Below are 15,726 nucleotides of genomic sequence, written 5' to 3'. Positions count from 1 at the left end.
TACATATAAAAGACATATTATTGAACCTATCATTTTGCGACTTGCTATTTTTGTTTAAATTTTTATTTTTGACATTGATCCGTTTTGTTAAAAGTGACTTAAGTCTATTCATCTTAGCTACTATATATATCATTCAACTGTATGAACAAATAATATCCCTTTGGGCATTTAAGCATTTTCATTTTTAGTATTAAAAACAGCGTCAAAACGAATATTCAAGTATATTTTATCATTTTATGTGTATGACTTCTTATATATATGGTTTGTATATTTGGAATTAGAATTGCAAGTGTTTTGTGGTTTCTGTAATTAATTGTACTCTCAATTTTAAGTACACAAGATTAGTTTTGTGTACATGATGAATCTCTATGCTGTTAAAGTTACTGATTAGCTAGAATATCATTTTACTCAAAACTACAGAGATATGAGGTACTTATGCTAAGTTTATACAAATGTGTTGAAAAGTCTTATTTGTGTATGTTTGTAGAGATGATATAGTATTTTTAATACATGAATTTACTGAAATAGCGACTTATATAGAGTGTCCATGTACAATGTTTTGCTTGACTGTAGTCCAGTGGGTATTTTGGAAGTCCTTTTTAAGCATTCATAGATTTAATAGCCGATTTTGCAAACTGATATTGAAAAATATTCAAATGAATGTTGAGAATATGAGATTTAAGATGAAAGAGCTTTCATATTAATTATCATAGTGAGAATACCAAAGAGAAGCATGATTTTCAAATGCATCCCCTTGTAAGCAGGGTGTTTGTAAACAAACAATGCCTATTAGATATGGGATTTGAGTGATAATACATTTCTTTTAGGTTGTAATTTATTATACTTTTCATGCCCACTCCTCTCAATATGCAGAATTTAAAATGCAATGGCCAGAATACAAGGAGATGTCACTAGAAGAATGTGGACATGGACTCCAGGACTGCTAATGATCATTGTGATCCTTTGGAGTCAGCAGGGGAATGGACAAGGTCAAGGTAGGTGCAGGCATGTTTTAATATTTTGAGAGCTGGATATGAGATTTGAGATTACGTGGACCTTTGGTTTGATGTTTTAAGTGATTTGTTGTAATCTTTCCCCAAGTTTTTTGTTGAAGTGGACTATAATGCTTACGAAAGCGGTTAAATTGAGCTAGAGTTTGGTGTATTGGTGTATCAAATTTGAAGCCATTGCTTCAAGACTGGCTTTACTATGTTGTAGTAGATGCTATATACGTAGATATATTTGTGTGTGTGCTTATATGATTTTACAAAAACCTATTAATTAAAGTTATTATATTTTTGAAGTGAAGCTTTTGGATCTCTTTAGTGACTTTTATGCTTTCATTTTTTAAATTTCAAGAACATATTCATTAAAGGTTGTGATGTTCTTCAGAAATTAAGTGGAAAATTTGATGTTCCTCATTGCTTTGCCAAGTGTATTTGGAGGAAATTAATGATAGAGTGGAGCTGCAGGTTTGTTGTGTCCTGAGGTGTCCTTTGCAGAGTTGAAAGGGATCATAGATTTTGTAATAAGGTTTTTCAGTATACTGATTTGATCAGTAGCTCTATGGAGTGGTTTATGCCAAAGCTAGTGTCTAGAAAATGTGTTCTGTGATAAGTGTTATTTTTGGAGGTGTGTTGCCTACTCAGATGCACATAGCAATTTAATGTTGTATATGATGAAAGGAAGTCCTGACCCCATGAATTTTGTTTTGTCTTAGAGGAGAATCCATTTTGACATTGTTTCTGTATTTGTTAAGCCTTGAAATCTGTGAGCAGGAAAATATGAGGGCATTGCTCTAGATAAAACTGAAAATGTATAGTGGTGTTGACCTTTTGTTAGTCCTATGGTTTCCAAAATATCCATTAAATATTGTACATATTCAAGTAAGTTTATTAACTCTTTTGAAAAGATTGTTCAAAAAGAACATTGTTTCTTTATAGTATATAATTTAATTCATTAATTTTTGAAATAAAATAGGAAGATGCTTTTCAAAAATAAAAATGCATGTGTGTCTTGCATGTGAATAGGTATGTATACATATATGCAGATAATCAATTTTAATAATGAAATAAACTTTGGTTTTTAGCTTTTCTTTCAAGCCATTAAGAATTTATGTTAACAACTAGTTGAATTCTCATTTTGCTTTTCTCTTTTGTTAAAAGTAATGTAAGAAAATCATATTTAACACACGTATTCTTTTCATCAAAGGTCTAAAACAAGAATCTGTAGGCAGCATTTCTGTTGGCTAGGAGAGTCGTTTATTCCTCCGGCAATGTGTCAGATCACTAAAATGCAGCAGGACAACTGTTTCTCTGCAATAGTGATCCAACAGTATGTTTAGTATTACAGGAGATTGCCAAAACCCTTTCTGTGGCCGTCATTTCCAGGGATTATGGTTTTTTCTCAATGGTTAAGAGCTTATTGGATATTTCAAAGATTTGAAGAAGAATAAAAGTATTGTCTCTGTTATTTGCCCATGCTCTTTATTCTTTCTTCAATATTGATTGCTTGGATATTCTTTCCTTTGATAGTGACCATCATTTGTAAAAAAAACATGCCCCAAAATCGATATCATGCTAAGCTATAGTGAAGCTTCTAATGGTAAATGCAAGTTAATTAATTTAATTTCTTTTTAAAAGTATAAATTAAAATAGGCAATGATTCAAAGGACAAAACAACTTAATAAAAAAGATAATGGAATGCTTTAGTACTATGTTAAGGGAATTTTGCTTCCTTTACAATAGCTAGATTGAATGAAGCAGATTTCTCAGGCATGGTAAGCAAATCTTAGAATTTCAAGTGCAACCCAAGCTACATATTACCATTTAGATCAATAAGCCTCATTAAATATTAATTTTTCCTCACTTTGGGACATATAATTAAGCAGGATTTTAAAATAAAAGTTTCAAAATTAAAACTTTATATTACTGGATATGTTTGTAAATAAAAATCTCTTAGTACTTTACTATTGGTAAGAAAATAATACATTAAAAGTCTGTAAAGTTTTTTCTCTATTAAGTTTACAACTTTGTCTTAAACTTTAATTATTAGGACCTCCAAAGTCCGGAGTTGTGGTTACATGTTAATGAGTATGATTTTTGTAGCAAACATGCATGCAAAATTAATAAAATTATTTTCATGTAAATTTAAATTTCTTAGGAATGATAAGCAAAGCTAAATTGTATTTTTTATACAAGTGCTCCATATTTATCAGTAGATTATATTCTAATTATTTGTAAGTCATTGGGAAATCTGGATGTTCTTTCCCATAAAAACCATGTTAGAAATGGTAATTAAGTTTGAGGACAGAAGACAAAAATCCACTTATTCTAGAATGAATATGAAACGTCATACTCAGTATTAATTCAACTGTGTACAGCCATCATTTATAACGAATGTTATAGGAAATGCATTCTGAATTCTAAATAAGAATGTTGGCCCATAATCCCCCTGGGGGCATCAGGGTCAGATAAGAAGAAAAGAGTGGAAAGAGTAGGTGGGAATCAGGTAGATGTTCCTTGTCAGTTTTTTTATATCTGTCAAGAAAAGCATCCACTTGGGGACATCTGTTTTCCTGACATTTGACTTATGGTATAGTAGATGCTTATCCTTAGACTAGCATTCCCTGACTTGGACTCTGCCCACTCCTATGCTGCCTAAGTGGTTAGTACATTAGAAACTGCATAAAAAGTGAAAATTAAGTCAATCCTTATGATAAGTAGAATATACATCATTTTTTAATAGAAAATATGTCTACTATGCAAATAAAACAAGTAACATAAATGTTCAGATTTATTTTTGTCTTTAAAGGAACTGTTATAATTGTACACATATATGTTTCCAAACACTGAATTAGGCATTGACTTTGGGGATAATCTAAATAAAACTGAACTAATATCCAATATGTATAGGTGCAATTTATAACACAACAGGTAAAATTATGGGACTTTTGACTGGGAAGAGGGCTATAAAGGAAGCAGAGAGTCCAGTAGATTTACAGGATTTTCAGAAGTGCAGGCAACAGTTATTGTATTCAGAACTGAGAAATTTTTTCCAAACTCAGAAATCACATTTCTTTCTTTCCCCAACAATATGTTCAAGTAATAATGAGATGTGTATAAAGGTAAAAGTGTAATTTATGTAATATGTTTAAACAGTCACTGAGATGCATGTGAATTTAAAGGCAATGTGAGGCAGTTTGGGATTAATATGAATACTTGTTAAAAATAAAGAAATTGATTTGACTTTAACAAACAAACCATTCAGAAATATTGCTTGGTAATTCATAAAAATATATTTCTCTCTTAATGGCGTCAATAAAGGAGCTCTATTCTGGTACATAATAAAGGTATGCTATTTTTCTGGTACATATTAAGAATAATAAAAAGAAGAATGAATATGTCTGTTTCTAAAAACAAGTTTGTCAGAGTTTTTGAATTAGCACTACTTTCCTGATTTTTATAGCTAATATAGGGTTTAAACATAGTGATAATATTTACTATATTATGAGTGCCCATAGAATTTTAATCAGTTTGGTTTCTATGAACATTTACATGTTGAAATTCCAATTGGCCACCCTGAAGCTAGATGCAAGGGTTTGAAATTTTGAGGAAGCAAATGGAGATCTCTCATATAACAAAATTCACTTTTGAAGACAAATCAATTTATCTTCCATTTTCATGACCAGATTTTGTGTAATATATTGAGCATTCAAAAAATAAAATCTGATAATATTTAACAATTATAATCTTTAGTTTCATGATCTTCATCATGAAATATTTTAGTTAAGAGGCAAAAATTTTGGAAAAGTAAATTATTTGGCTGTCCTATTTTTCAAGTTGTTAAACTATATTATATTTGAATCATTATATTTACATACACAAAGCTAATCACTTGTGTTTTGCATTCATCACACATCCATTTTTCTCTAGAGAGATCAGAGACAAGCTTTGCTAGGATAGATGGATGGATGGAGAGATAAAGAGTCCTCTCTCTATATCTTTCTCTCTTTCCCTTGAAATCTTTTCCCAGTGTGTGCCAAAGCTATTTTTATTGTTTCTCTCATTTTCTTTCATTCAATAAATTTAAGTGATTATGTAATTTTGTCAGTAAATGAAGATAGTATACAACTTTGAGTTGAAGGTTTACAGTTATAGCTTTTCAATTAGAATATCTCAGAGAATGTGATCTATGAATTTTAATATATTAGAATCATAACTGCTAATGAATAATTACCTTGAAGGACCTTAATGCCACCTAGAGTTTATGTTTTTCAAGTTAACTTGGGTAAAATATTTTCATCTTGTAAATGAATATTGTTTTAAGAGAAGTAAGCTCAGACACTTGGCAGTGAATATTAAAAGATAATTATTTGTGTGTCTCAGGAGACCTGACCTTAAAATATCATCAAGCTAAATAGTGGTGAAATTGAACTTTCTGTATAATAGAAGTCTTAATGTGTCCACCATTGTTTACCAAATGTAAACAGTTTTCCATTGTTCTAGATAACGTGTATGTGTGTGTGTGTGTGTACACATACAAAAATATGTATGGCAGAATTTAGTCTATGGCAGAATTATGTTACTTATGTCCACTTATGGTTTTGGTTTAAACTGCTTAAAGTATAAATGCAAATTATCCCAAACCTGAAAACCCCCATAGATGCCCACCTCAACAACATTTAAAATTCTTCCAACAATTCCTAACATCCTCTTCCTACAAAAAAAAGCCAGCCATTTTTAGCGATTGGATGCAGTACACCGTTTCCATAACTTGAAATGTTCATATTATATTGTAAATAGGGAAAGTAGTGATTTAAGAATGCAAGTGGATTTACCTTAAAGACAATATTTTTGAAGAACTTGCCCTCAAAATTTGGATTTTTGAGAAAACTATCTGTGCATTTCAGGTTCTTCGCAGACACCTGAAGGTTATATTCCTAAAATAAGTCTCAATGCACGTCCCCTCATGCAGTCTGCATGGGAGCCCGTGAAGTAAGGGAGGTGATACCATAAATGTCTAATTATAAAGAATTGCTTTGGAGTGCTTTTATATATATATATATATATATTTTTTTTTTCTGCAGAAAGGAATTCCTTTTCACAATTTAGCTTAGATGCTTTTAATGAAATTATGACATAGTACTTTTTTTAGTGTTTTCAACTGTCTTTTTGATCATCAAAGCCATTGCCATGGGGAGAAAAAAGGCTAGGTGTGAAATATTACATTTTTATGGGGGAAGAACATGGCAATTGATACCTCTTTATACTGAAATTATATAACATTATCCAACATTTAGATGACATTTGTTCACAATATTTTAAAACATATTTTTACTGTGCAACATAATAAAGTATGTTTGTTTTTCTTTTTAACATCTTTTTTGGAGTATAATTGCTTTACAATGGTGTGTTAGTTTCTGCTTTATAGCAAAGTGAATCAGTTATACGTACACATATGTTCCCATATCTCTTCCCTCTTGCATCTCCCTCCCTCCCACCCTCCCTATCCCACCCCTCTAGGTGGTCACAAAGCACCCAGCTGATCTCCCTGTGCTATGTGGCTGCTTCCCAGTAGATGCCTATTTTACATTTGCTAGTGTATATATGTCCACTCTCTCACTTTGTCCCAGCTTACCCTACCCCCTCCCCGTGTCCTCAAGTCCATTCTCTGGTAGGTCTAAAGTATGTTTTAATTCCCATTTATTTTATTCTTTAAGGTAAATCTCATTTTATGAAGGTTCTTTTAAGCTCTAAATTTTAAATTTATTTAGGAAAAAATTATTTTAAACACTGTTCCAAGTGCCCTTAGCATTTGTTATTGGGGAGCTTTAATGTTCTATGTTTACACATTTAAAGGCAGCGGGCACTTGGTTTAGAATTAAAATTTCATTTGAAGTTTTTTGTTGTATTTGAAATTTGTTATGGAATTTGACTTGAAGAATAGATAAGTTTACAAGACATTATCTTCTATGTGATATGCTAGCCTTATCTTTCTCCCCAGCCACACATATGGAGAGAAAAAAGAAGTTAAACTGGGAGTAAAGTAAGACCATAAATAGCTAAAGAGATAGAGGAGTAGAAGAAAGTGGTAAAAACAGGAAAAAAGGGAGAAGTGACAGGAGCAGGTGTGAGAAACACGTAAGTTAGAAATATCTAATTCTAACATATGCTAATAATAGTAAAACATGATGTAAATTCTGAAATTTATCTGCATATGAAGTTTTTAGTAGGATTTTTGCCACCAAAATATAGAAATAAATTGGAAGAAGGCTGAGGAAGGCGGTGACTCCTTCCCCCACACAGGCGCTTACCCTACTCCACCTGACTTTGTAGTCAGCCTTGTAGCCAACTGGTGGTATGAAGTGTTAAACTGTGCTTTAAAAGCAACTGAAGTTCTTTGTGTACTAATTAAGGACAAACAAACTAGACTCCTTAGACATTGGAGTCAAGAGATTCAAAATAGCCTGTGTGTGAGACTGGGCATCTTGGTCTTTGGCAGAAAATACTGCTTATTCTTAATTCTTTTTGTTTCTTTCTACCGCTTCAACCTATAATGTCATACCTACCTCAGCGTAAAGACATACTTGGGAATCACTTCTCTGTCACTTATTAGGTCTCCTTTTAAAAGCTCATGAATTACACATGAATTTCAGTGTTGCCAACTTAGGTTTCAAGAGACTTTAAAAAAATTAATCTGGCACCTTTCCATTATGAAGCCTGTACACAGTGTTCACAAGCTGGGTATTTTCTTTAAGGGATATGTGCCTCATCCACCAGTGACTTTGCTTCCCAATATCATCATGTATCTTGTCTAGAAGATTTTCTGAAAATTTAGAAACACAGGTTTATATTTGGTCATGTCATAGTGTGATCTGTTTTTCAACTTAACTTTATCAAAGTATAAACTGTGTTTGGTTTGTATAGTTAATTGTATTTAACATAATGGGATGCAATATATCTTATGTTTTTTCTTTCATGTAATGATTTTTTTAACTTACTTTTCCTGCAGTAACTTCTGATGCTCATTTGTAAGATCTTGCTTTCTCTCTTTTTTCCATCTATCTTCCTTTTCTCCCTTAACTCAGATATCACCTATTCTGTGTCTTCCCAGATTCTATATTATTATTTTGATGTTGCTTCTGGCAGTTTACAAAGCTCCCCATATACAATATTTCTCAGTCTGCCTTATAATTGTTCATTTGTGTCCTTTCCTTATTTATGTATAAGCTCCTTGATGTCTCAGAGTACATATTAATTTACTCAACAAAACTTCATCAAGTATTTACTTTGAGCAGTTTACAAAATTGACAAAAACCCCTGCCATCATGGAACTTGCATTCTAATGTGGGATACAGATGACAGACAATGAGCAATGTAAATATGTAAAGTATAGCAAGTTAGATGGTGAAAAATAATGCTGTGATGGGGATCAGATAATTCTAAGAGGGTAATTTTTAATTGGATAGTTAGGAGTGACCTTATAGAGAAAATAGCAATTGAGAGTCCAAGGCAGTGAGAACCTGAGGCACACAGAGATTCTGGGCAAGAGTATTCCTTTCAAAGGTACAACAAATGTATATACCTTGAGTAGGATCATGCCTGGTGTTATGTAAGAACAGCAAAAAAAAAAAAAAAAAAAAAAAAACACAAGAAAAACTATGTGGCTAGAGCAAAACACAAAGGGTGGGGAGTAAGAGAAGAGGTAATAAATAGAGTAGGGAGGAAAGGATGGAGACTGTTGAGAGACTTACTTGCAGTTGTAATGAGTTTGGGTTTTGTTTAGAGTGATGTGGGAAGCTATTAAAGGATGTTGAGATCTCTTCTGGTAATTCACTTTGACTTTTCAGATTGTTCAGTGGTCACTGCTTAGGAGTCAGTAATATCAATTTATTGCTCTTGCAATCAACTACAAACTACTGTATTAACATGATGTTAAATTTTATTTTAAACTGATTAAAATAAGCTTTTATTTTCTCTTTTCCATTACTGAATATCTCTTTTTACATTAGTTTGAAAGCTTTCTAGAATAGTGAGCCAATGCAAATTTAGCATGATGTATAACTAATTCTTCATCAGATTTAGGTATTTGGTTGAATATGCTAATTAGAAAGGGCATTTGTTTTGTTGGAAAATGTTGATAAAACTTCTTTTGAATTACTATCACGTCAGTCAATACCATATTAAGTTGTAGACAGTTGCAATGAGTTAATAACTGTAAGTACACATATTTCATCTCTATGTTCAAGGCTGCTTGAACATGGGACGATTTACTGGCTTCAAATCTGGGAACCAGGAATAACCAGCACTGTTTTTGCTTGTTTGTTTCCTGGTGGAATGGCCCTTCCATGGGAAGGTGTCTCCTTACACCAAGGAAACATTTACTCTATTTTGTCTTACCTTATGCCTTTTTTTTTTTTTTTGCCAAAACAGAGGTTTTTGAGGAAATTATTCTCTCATTATAGAAAGGAGAAATTCTGAGGACATGAAATGATATGCATTTCAAAATTAAGTAGAAAGCCAAAGGAGAGATAAGGGAGACAAATACAGAGAGGGAGAAAGAAAAAAAGTGTAGCAAAAAGTCAAAAAGATTAGCATATACATTGTAGTCAACAAGGCAATTAAAGAATAGTTATAGAGTGCTTACTCTATGCCAGGCACTGGGGTTGTAGCAATGAGGTAGGTAGAGGCTCAAGTGGTGAGTAGGGAGAGAAGGAGGAAGAAGACACATAAATATGTAACCAAGTTAATGCTGTGAAGAGTACTGCTGTGAAGAAGATTAGATGTGATAATGTGGATGAGTGTAACTGACAAGTACAGAGGCACTGATGTAGCTAGGGAGGTCAGAGAATTCTCTGAAGAGGTGATAATTTCAGTTGAGATTGGACTGAAGAGAAAGAGGCAGGTCCTTCGAAGATACAGGGTGTTCTGAGCAAAAGGAATAACAAACATAAATCTCTGAAATAAAAATAAGCTTGGTTAAAAAAACAAAACCAAAGAAATTAAATAAATGAGGAAGATGGAAACTCTGCTTTTGAATGTTAAGAAGAGATTACATATTTTTGACTGTGACTTTTAAACTGCTTTATCAGTTAAATAATTCTCTATGTTTATGATCGGGGCCATTATTCCTACTGAAGTTGAAAGCTAATGGAAATGTTGTGTCTGTAAAGTATTCCCACTACAAAAGGAAAGTTTCTTGGTGCTTTGATGTGAGCAACACCTCATCTGCCTTCTTACACCGTACAGTTCATTCCTATCTAGGCTTTCTGATAGTCTTCAATATGCCTCTTTTCTCTAAAGCCTCAGGCAGATTCACTCCACACTTAACAGCTCTTTGGATCAAGTGTAATTATAGATCTTAGACTTTCAGTGTTGTGTAAAAAAAAAAATCTATTAAGACTATATATAATCTTACCAGAGTTTTGTGATAAGTAATTCATACAAGAACCATCGTATTTTTGTTTTAATCTTTTATGTGACTTTACAAGACCTGGAAAACACTGAGGTGTGAATTAACCAGATCATGTAATGAAATATTTTGTTCAGAGAAATAAAATCCTAACTTTATCAAAAACAAATATGCTTGGTAGTTTCTTAATAAGAAGGCCAGTTTGGCTGGAATGAAGGAAGGGCACGGGAGAGACATGAGGATAGGAGCTCTCAAGGGACCTGAAAAATTAGGATTTTGTAGGCAATGTTTAGATGCAAAACAAATCCATTAAAAGGTTTAAGATAGAAATGTGATATGATTAGATTTACTTTTACACAGTTCCTTCTATCTACAGTATGGAGGATGTACTACTGGGGAGAAGTAAAATAGTAGTTGAAGAGGGACCATTTAGCTGACCATTGCACCTGTCCAGGTGAAGGATGACAGTGGTTGGAATTATGACTGTAGCGCTAAACTTGGGCAAAGTTTGTTGAGATTTGAAATTGTTTTGAAGGTAGAGCAGATAGGATTTACTGATTAAGAATTACAGGAGGCGTTTGGATTTAAGGACATGGGGTGTTATGGTGTCTTATTGCGATGGGGAAAGTTTGATGACATGGGGTAGATTCCAAGTGGCAGAGGTGTAAGTCAGTACATGCGTGTGATTGATTTTACTTTTCTCTCCTGATGCCTGATAGAATTCAAGTGGAAATATCAAGTTGACATCAAGAATATGACTTGGCTAGAGATGTAGGTTTGGAAATCATAGGCCTATAGATAATGCTTAAAATCATGTGTCTAGGTCAGGCATTGGTTAGCTATTATAGCCCATGAGCCAGATCTGTTCTGCTGCCTGATTTTATGTGACTCATGAACTATAAATAATTTTTTACATTTTAAAGTGTAAAATATAAAATATACAAAAGACTATCTGACTTTCAACACAGACAATTGCACAAATTTGCCTCTTGGCCCACAAAACTCACAATATTTACTCTCTGACTCTTTACCCAAAATTTTCCTGACCCTTGGTTTAGATGAAACTGTAAGAAGAGAGTACTGACAAAGAAGGGGGCAGCATAATTATGGAAATTAAAATTATGTCAACTATAGTGGGCAAGATGGAGAATTTAAGCCTGGGTATAATGGACATTAAGAGTTTAAAACAACAGTTTAATTATCAGCATGATCAGTGAAAACTTGGGGGGTGAAAAGAAAATATCATCATCAGACTATTCTTTCTATCATACAAGGAGCCTAGGAAGGAAGTGAGCTGTGTTTGAGGAACTGAGAGAAGGCTAATGTAGTTTGAACAAAGAGAGCAAATGGGAGGATGACACCAAATACTTCAGGTTTTTTAAAATGATGTTTAGAGAAAGAGGAAGTCATTAAAACAATCTGAAGGGGGGAGAACAAATCATATCTGGTAGGAGATGGTCACTCTGACTATATGTGCAGCCAAAATGGAAGGAAGCCAATATGGATGAGGAATTAAAATTGCCCATTGGTATTAGTGAAGACCCCAGGTAACCTTAAGGGGAGATTTGATACAGAATCCATATGGCATAGTCTTAAGAGTGAATGGTTGAGAGGGTGGGAGGGAGGCTCAAGAGGGAGGGGGTATGGGGATATATGTATACATATAGCTGATTCACTTTGTTATACAGCATAAATTAACACACCATTGTAAAGCAATTATACTCCAATAAAGATGTAAAAAAAAAAAAAAGAGTGAATGGGATAAGGACCTAGCTATTACGTTTACTGAAATTTTATCAGTCTTCTCACTGTGTTAGACTATATAGGTGGTCAAAATAAGGAACTCCCAGGTTGTTTTATGAACTCAGATTTGTGACTCTAACCCCTGGAGATTGTGGTATAATAAGTATAGAGTAGGGCTAGAATTTTTTTTTTTCTAAACTGCTCTAGTGAAGAGAATGTCAGTCATGAATCTAATAATACTGAAATACTTTCTGACACTTTATATTTCTTATACTTTCATTATTTTTCCACATAAAGGAAGTTTTGCCATAGCCCCATGCAAATGCATAAATTTACCGCAACTCAAATATGTCCTTCCATCTGCAGTTTCCATGGTCCTCTCATGGAGTACAGCTCTCCCTGCTCGGGCCTTCCCTGTATTGCCCTCTAAGATGAGATCCTAATCTCATAACAGAGCCATCACATTATATGGTAATTACCACATCACTCTCACTTGAGGATGGCCTCTCCATGAGTCCTGAAATTTCATAGTGTTCCTCTGAGATGTAATAATATTTATATTCAAAAAATTAAACAAATGCTTCTACTTTGAATGTACCATATCTTCTAATTTGAATATCCCTTTTTTCGTTATACTGCTTAGCTACTGAGTTATATTATGGAAACAAATTTTAGCTGTCTACAAATACTTCCAAATCTAACCCTTACAGGAAAGATTAATGTCTAGTCAACATGTGTAAGTATATTTCTTTCCATACAGTATTATAGCCTTTATTGTTGTTTTTAAAATGACTAATGTTTATTTTGGAATAATGCACCATGAAGATTGGAATGATAGATGTGTAACTCTTATACAAAGATATTTTTATATTTTTGTATCTAAAATACCACTTATCAAAAGAAAAAGCCAAGTGTTATTTGTTTTTGTTTCCATTTGACTATTGAATCAATTTCAAGTCATATTCTCAGTATGAGCATATTTACTTATTTTTGCTGAAATAATTACACACTATCTTTGGATGCTTTTTCTCTTAACATGTCTATGTGTCACTCACCATCTCTGCCCCATCCCATACCCATTCCTTGATTATCTTTCCTTGGTAGGCTTTTACTTTGAGGATTCTTCCATTTTGGAAATTTTGCTACTTTCTAATAATTATTCCTTTTCTTGCAAATAAATAAAATGGGAAAGAACATCTATGGATGAATTTATCTCAGAAGCATTCTGCATGTGCCTTTTACCCATAGCTCCTCAGAGGTCTCTTTTGAGGATACTGATTTAACATGTCACCTAATGTAAAGCTTCAAGGACATGATGTCTGCAGACTCTTGCTTTGACATAGTTTGAAATATTCACTGAGCATGGAGTAGTGGAAAGTTTGAGGTATTTTTTTCCCTTCAGTGTTACATCACCTTAAAAAAAATCCAGAAATTTTGGTGTTTCGGAAGGTAGCCCTTTTCTGAATAAAACAGGTTTTTCATCCAACTTTGCTTGTCAATGTTGAATACATATCGTACTCCATGAGCATTCATCCACTGGACTGGAAAACATTGCTGTGACAAACCAGCAGAAAAATAAATTCTGCTTGTAGTTCACATTCCAGAGATGACTCCTCTGAAAGCTATTTGAATTTATTTTAAATTAAGTTGTGTTTGTATAACTTTAATTCATTTTTAATCTGAACTTTATGTACAGTTCATTTGTTCTCATGATTAATCATTTTTTATGCTAAATCATTTAGAAACAAATGGTTTGTCCTTGAGAAAGAGTTTAGTGCTAAAGTTATATTAAGTGTCAGCTAGGATTCTCTGCCAGTAGCTTTATCAAAAAAAAAAAAAAAAGATTGACAAAATTGACATGCAATCTCTAAATCATAGATAGTATCCCTGTATTCAGAGTTGTCCCTCAAATTTAAAGTTTCATCCTAAAATTCATAGTTCCCTTTGTAAAACTAGTTCTCATTTGTGCAAAGGAAGGAAAAATAAAACAAGAAACAGTAAACTCAGTAAACAATCAGAGGTCAGATTTCTCTTGCAGGCTGTCCAGTCCCTTTCTTTCCTCTCCGCCCTCCCCACGTACCCACATATCAATATATAGTTTGTAAATTTAGAGCACATATAACGAGAAAACATGTTCACCATGCTGAAAAAAATGTAGTATTACACGTTTAAGATTATATCTTAATTATAAGTAAAAGATATATGTACATATAATCTAAATTCTATTTGTGATATAGTTCTATTCCAGTGTGTTTTGTGGGTAGACTAAGAACATATTTCCGGGAAATTGTGATATTATTAGGAGACACACCATATGAAATAGAAGAAAATGTATATATGCCACTTAATTTTGAAATGATTGGAAACAATTTGTCGTTTTTTGGTAAGATATGTTTTTGTTAGAATTGACAAACTTTTTTTGTAAAGGACGAGACAATATTTTAGGCTTTGCTGGCCATATTTAGTCTCTCACTCTCTTCTTTTTTTTCTCTTCCTCTTCCTCTTTCTTACAGCTTTGTAAAACTGTGAAAGCCATTCTTAGCTCTCAGGCATACAAAATAAACCATGGACAAAATTTCGTCTGTGGGCTTATAGTTTGTAGATCCCTTAAATCATCAGAGTGCTATTTTTCTTTTTAAATATAATATGTGAAAAGCCAACGGTGCTTCTGGTAGAGAGACATTAGCCCAAGTTAGCTTTAAGCTTTAGAATGCAGTGGACGGTGGGGTGTGGAGGGGGTGGAGGTGGGATGAAATGGGAGATTGGGATTGATGTATATACACTAATATGTATAAAATAGATAACTAATAAGGACCTTCTGTATAAAATAAATAAATAAATTAAATTAAATTTAAAAAAAGGAATGCAGTGGAAATGCCATAGAAGCAAATTCTCTACTTTTAAAACAAGTTACACACTATGCATTCATTCTGATATTAGAAATACATGAGAACTACTTATTTAAAGGGCTTTCCTTAAGTTTTTCAATACATCTACTCATGTTTGGTGGAACAATTTCCCTTTCAGTTTGAGCTTTCATGCAATGAGAAGTTCCAAATCCGATTTTTTTTTTTCTGAACAATTGCCGTTATCTCTACTGTGCTGTATGCACATTTTGCTGCTACTTTTTGGTAACTATAATGGTACAGTCTGTGCATTTTGTTTTTTCAAGCAAAGTGAAATAAAAACTTTAGGTAATATTTATATTAAGATGAAGGATAAGGTAATATGAAAGAAGAAAAATGCAACAAAATAAATTGACCTTTTGATAACTGCAGAGGACAGCAGATCAAAGTGGAGGAGTGGACTTTAATGTCTTATACTTTAAGATCTGACACAGTAAGTCCACAGTATCCCAGCAATAGGTCTTAAACCTAAATTGCAGTGCCTCACGATACTATCATAACTTGGGGTTTGGTGGAGAAAGTGAAGTTAATGTGTCCCTCATTGTGCTTCTCTTTGTATCAAACAGTGTTTGTCACCTACAGAATGAGCTATTTGGTTCTAAGGAGCAGATTCTGACTTTGGAGGTGAAAGTGTTTTTACTATGATTATTGAAATAAATTTCTC

This window comes from Hyperoodon ampullatus (genome assembly GCF_949752795.1).
Source record: "Hyperoodon ampullatus genome assembly, chromosome: 5".
NCBI classification, from domain to species: Eukaryota; Metazoa; Chordata; class Mammalia; order Artiodactyla; family Ziphiidae; genus Hyperoodon; species Hyperoodon ampullatus.
The sequence above is the reverse complement of the archived record's forward strand: the minus strand, read 5'-3'. Positions refer to the sequence as shown.